The following is a 6,479-nucleotide window of genomic DNA, read 5'->3' on the forward strand; positions in this document are numbered from 1 at the left end:
TCCCATTCATCAAATGGCAACATATGTCTATGGTTAGGAAACATAACCATCTTTGATTAACGAGCTAGTCAAGTAGAGGCATACTAGGGAATATATGTTTTGTCTATGTATTCACACATGTACTAAGTTTCCTGTTAATACAATTCTAGCATGAATAATAAACATTTATCATGAATTAAGGAAATAAATAATAACTTTATTATTGCCTCTAGGGCATATTTCCTTCACTCTCCCACTTGCAGTAGAGTCAATAATCTAGTTCACATCACCATGTGATTTAACACCAATATTCACATATGTATGTGATTAACACCCATAATTCACATCGGCATGTGACCAACACCCAAAGAGTTTACTAGAGTCAATAATCTAGTTCACATCACTATGTGATTAACACCCAAAGAGTACTAAGGTGTGATCATGTTTTGCCTATGAGAGAAGTTTAGTCAACAGGTCTGTCACATTCAGAGCCGTTTGTATTTTGCAAATATTCTATGTCTACAATGCTCTGCGTAGAGCTACTCTAGCTATTTGCTCCCACTTTAAATATTCATCCAGATTGAGACTTTAGAGTCATCTGGATCGGTGTAAAAGCTTGCATCGACGTAACTCTTTACGACGAACTGTTTATCACCCCCATCACCGAGAAACATTTCCTTAGTCCTTACTAATGATAATTTTGACCGATGTCCAGTGATCTACTATTAGATCACTATTATACCCCCTTGTCAAACTCATGGCAAGGTACACAATAGGTCTGGTACACAGCACATCATACTTTATAGAACCTATGAATGTGGCATAGGGAATGACTTTCATTCTCTTTCTATCTTCTGTCGTGGTCGGGCTTTGAGTCTTACTCAATTTTACACCTTGTAATACAGACAAGAACTTCTTCTTTGACTGATCCATTTTGAACTCTTTCAAAAACTTTTCAAGGTATTTACTCATTGAAAAATCTTATCAAGCGTCTTGATCTATCTCTATAGATCTTGATGCCCAATATGTAAGTAGCTTCACTGAGGTCTTTCATTGAAAAACTCTTTATTCAAGTATCCCTTTATGCTATCCATAAATTCTATATCATTTCCAATCAACAATATGTCATCCACATATAATATTAGAAATGCTATAGAGCTCCCACTCAATTTCTTGTAAATACAGTCTTCACTGCAAGTCTATATAAAACCATATGCTTTGATCAACTAATCAAAGCGTATATTCCAACTCCAAGATGCTTGCACCAGTCCATTGATGGATCGCTGGAGCTTGCACATTTTGTTAGCACCCTTTGAATCGAAAAAACCTTCTGGTTGCATCATATACAACACTTCTTCCAGAAATCCATTCAGGAATGCAGTTTTGATGTCCATCTGCCAAATTTCATAATCATAAAATGCGGCAATTGCTAACATGATTCGGACAGACTTAAGCATCGCTACAGTCGAGAAAATCTCATTGTAGTCAACACCTTGAACTTGTCGAAAAACCCTTTTGTGACTAGTCGAGCTTTGTAAATAGTAACAGCACTATCAGTGTCTGTATTCCTCTTGAAGATCCATTTATTTTCTATGGCTTGCCGATCATCGGGCAAGTCCACCAAAGTCCATACTTTGTTCTCATACATGAATCCCATCTCAAATTTCATGGCTTCAAGCCATTTCGCGGAATCTGGGCTCATCATCGCTTCCTCATAGTTCGTAGGTTCATCATGGTCTAGTAACATGACTTCTAGAACAGGATTACCGTACCACTCTGGTGTGGATCTTACTCTGGCAGACCTACAAGGTTAGGTAGTAACTTAATCTGAAGTTTCATGATCATCATCATTAGCTTCCTCACTTATTGGTGTAGGAATCACTGGAACTGATTTCTGTGATGAACTACTCTCCAATAAGGGAGAAGGTACAATTACCTCATCAAGTTCTACTTTCCTCCCACTCACTTCTTTCGAGAGAAACTCCTTCTCTAGAAAGGATCCATTCTTAGCAACAAAGATTTTTGCCGTCGGATCTGTGATAGAAGGTGTACCCAACAGTTTCCTTTGGGTATCCTATGAAGACACACTTCTCCGATTTGGGTTCGAGCTTATTAGGTTGAAGCTTTTTCACATAAGCATCGCAGCCCCAAACTTTAAGAAACGACAACTTTGGTTTCTTGCCAAACCACAGTTCATAAGGCGTCGTCTCAACAGATTTTGATGGTGCCCTGTTTAAAGTGAATGTAGCTGTCTCTAATGCATAACCCCAAAATGATAGTGGTAAATTGGTAGAGACATCATAAATCGCACCATATCCAATAAAGTGTTGTTACGACATTCGGACACACCATTACGGTATGGTGCTCTAGGTGGCGTGAGCTGTGAAACTATTCCACATTGTTTTAAATGAAGGCCAAACTCATAACTCAAATATTTTCCTCCATGATCAGATTGTAGAAACTTTATTTTATTTTTACGATGATTCTCCACTTCACTTTGAAATTCCTTGAACTTTTCAAATGGTCCAGACTTGTGCTTCATTAAGTAGATATACTCATCTGCTCAAATCATCTTGTTAAGGTCAGAAAATAATGATACCCGCCACGAGCATCAACACTCATTGGACCACATACATCCGTATGTATTATTTTCAATAAGTCACTAGCTCGTTCCATTGTTCCGGAGAAGGGAGTTTCAGTGATCTTGCCCATAAGGCACGATTTGCAAGCATCAAATGATTCATAATCAAGTGATTCCAAAAGTCCATGTTTATGGAGTTTCTTCATGCACTTTACACCGATATGACCCAAACGGCAGTGCCACTAATAAGTTGCACTATCATCATCAACTTTGCATCTTTTGGCATCAATATTATGAATATGTGTATTATCACGATCGAGATCCAACAAACTTTTTCATTGGGTGTATGCCCATCGAAGGTTTTATTCATATAAACAGAACAACAATTATTCTCTAACTTTAAATGAATAACCGCATTGCCATAAACATGATCAAATCATATTCATGCTCAACGCAAACGCCAAATAACATTTATTTAGGTTTAACACTAATCCCGAAAGTATAGGGAATGTGCGATGATGATCATATCAATCTTGGAACCACTTCCAACACACATCGTCACTTCACCCTGAACTAGCCTCTGTTTATTCTATAACTCCTGTTTCGAGTTACTAATATTAGCAATCGAACAAGTATCAAATACCCAGGGGCTACTATAAACACTAGTAAGGTAAACATCAATAACTTGTATATCAAATATACCCTTGTTCACTTTGCCATCCTTATTATCCACCAAACATTTAGGGCATTTTTGCTTCCAGTGATCGTTTCCTTTGCAGTAGAAGCACTCAGTTTTAGGCTAACACTTGATGCTCTTTCTTGATTTCTACCTTCGTCGATTTCAACATCACGAAGAGCTCGGGAATCGTTTTCGTCATCCCTTGCATACTATAGTTCACCACGAAGTTCCAGTAACTTGGTGATGGTGGCTAGAGAACTCTGTCAATCACTATCTTATCAGGAAGATTAACTCCCACTTGATTCAAGTGATTGTAGTACCCAGACATTCTGAGCACATGCTCACTAGTTGAGCAATTCTCCTCCATCTTTTAGGCAAAGTACTTGTTAGAGGTCTCATACCTCTTGAAACGGGCATGAGTCTGAAATACCAATTTCATCTCTTGGAGCATCTCATATGCTCCGTGACATTTCAAAAACGTTTTTGAAGTCCCGATTCTAAGCCGTAAAGAATGGTGCACAAAACTATCAAGTAGTCACCATATTGAGCTAGCCAAATGTTCATAACCTCTTCATCTCCTCCTGCAATAGGTCTGTCACCTAGCGGTGCATCAAGGACATAATTCTTCTGTGCAGCAATGAGGATACACCTTAGATCACATACCTAGTCCGCATCATTGCTACTATCATGTTTCAACTTAGTTTTCTCTAGGAACATATAAAAAATATAGGGAAGCTATAACGCGAGCTATTGATCTACAACATAATTTGCAAAATACTATCAGGACTAAGTTCATGATAAATTAAAGTTCAATTAATCATATTACTCAAGAACTCCCACTTAGATAGACATCCCTCTAGTCATCTAAATGATCACATGATCCAAATCAACTTAACCATGTCTGATCATCACGTGAGATGAACTAGTTTTCAATGCTGAACATCTCTATGTTGATCATATCTACTATATGATTCATGCTCGAACTTTCGGTCTCCGTGTTCCGAGGCCATATCTGCATATGCTAGGCTCGTTAAGTTTAACCCAAGTATTATGCGTGTGCAAAACTGGCTTGCACCCGTTGTATGTGAACGTAGAGCCTATCACACCCGACCATTACGTGGTGTCTCAGCACGAAGAACTGTCGCAACGGTGCATACTCAGGGAGAACACTTATACCTTGAAATTTTAGTAAGGGATCATCTTATAATGCTACCGCCGAACTAAGCAAAATAAGAAGCATAAAAGATAAACATCACATGTAAACAAAATATGTGACATGATATGGCCATCACCATCTTGTGCCTTTGATCTCCATCTCCAAAGTACCATCATGATCTCCATCATCACCGGCATGACACCATGATCTCCATCATCTTGATCTTTATGAACGTGTCATCACATGGTCGTCTCGCCAACTATTGCTTTTGCAACTATTGCTATCGCATAGCGATAAAGTAAATCAATTATATGGCACTTTCATCTTATGCAATAAAGAGACAACCATGCGGCTCCTGCCAGTTGCCGATAACTTTAACAAAACATGATCATCTCATACAACAATTTATATATCATCACGTCTTGACCATATCACATCACAACATGCCTTGCAAAAACAAGTTAGACATCCTCTACTTTGTTGTTGCAAGTTTTACGTGGCTGCTATGGGCTAAGCAAGAACCATCCTAACCTACGCATCAAAACCACAATGATTTTTCGTCAAGTGTGCTGTTTTAACCTTCAACAAGGACCGGGCGTAGCCACACTCGATTCAACTAAAGTTGGAGAAACGAACACTCACTAGCCACCGGTGTGTGAAGCACGTCGGTAGAACCAGTCTCGCGTAAGCGTATGCATAATGTCGGTCTGAGCTGCTTCATCCAAGAATACCGCCGAATCAAAGTATGACATGCTGGTAAGCAGTATGACTATTATCGCCCACAACTCTTTGGGTTCTACTCGTGCATATAACATCTACGCATAAACCTGGCTCGGATGCCACTGTTGGGGAACGCGGTAATTTTAAAAAAATTCCTACGACCACGCAAGATCTATCTAGGTGATGCATAGCAACGAGAGGGGAGAGTGTTGTCTATGTACCCTCATAGACCAAAAGCGGAAGCGTTTAGTAACGTGGTTGATGTAGTCGAACTTCTTCGTGATCCAACCAATCAAGTACCGATCCGGTTAATACAATTCTAGCATGAATAATAAACATTTATCATGAATTAAAGAAATAAATAGTAACTTTATTATTGCCTCTAGGGCATATTTCCTTCGCTCATCACCATCACCGGCGAGTACCGCAAGTCCCTGGAGTGCGCCCTAGACGGCGCCAAGCTGGCCGAGTCGCTGGTCATAGCCGAGGAGGGGCGCCAGCTCGACCGGATCGTCACCTTGGCCAACGAGACATCAGCTGCGCCGATCCCGGCCGAGGAGCCGGCTGATGAGGACGCCTTCAAGCCCTCCAAGGAGACCAAGAAAGTGAAGCTGAACTTGGAAGACCCCAGCTACAGCAACTATGTTGTCGTAGGCGCCCGCCTTGATAGCAAATAGGAAGGCGAGCTCGTCGACTTCCTCCATGAGAATCGAGATATTTTTTCATGGACCCCAAAGGACATGCCGGGTATCCCGAGGAAGTACGCTGAGCACAAATTCCTTGTCCGCAAGGACGCCAAGCCTGTCTGCCAACCCCTACGATGTTTCTCCGAAGAGAAGAGAAGAACCATCGATGAAGAGGTTGCCAAGCTTTTGGCGGCCGACTTCATCATGGAAGTGTTCCATCTTGAGTGGCTGGCCAACCCAGTCCTCGTCCTGAAAAAGAACAACACCTAGTGCATGTGCATCGACTACACCAGCCTGAATAAGGCCTGTCCCAAGGATCTGTTCGCCCTCCCGCGGATCGACCAAGTCATCGACTCGACTGCCGGGTGCGAGCTCCTGTCCCTCCTGGATGCTTACTCCGGCTATCACCAGATAAAGCTGGACCAGGCCGATGTTGGGTTTCGTAGTAATTTCAAAAAAATTCCTACGCACACGCAAGATCATGTGATGCATAGCAACGAGAGGAGAGTGTTGTCTACGTACCCAACGCAGACCGACTGCGGAAGCGATGACACGACGTAGAAGAAGTAGTCGTACGTCTTCACAATACAACCAATCAAGCACCGAAACTACGGCACCTCCGAGTTCGAGCACACGTTCAGCTCGATGACGATCCCCGGACTCCGATCCAGCAAAGTG

This window comes from Triticum dicoccoides, chromosome 6B (genome assembly GCF_002162155.2).
Source record: "Triticum dicoccoides isolate Atlit2015 ecotype Zavitan chromosome 6B, WEW_v2.0, whole genome shotgun sequence".
NCBI lineage: Eukaryota > Viridiplantae > Streptophyta > Magnoliopsida > Poales > Poaceae > Triticum > Triticum dicoccoides.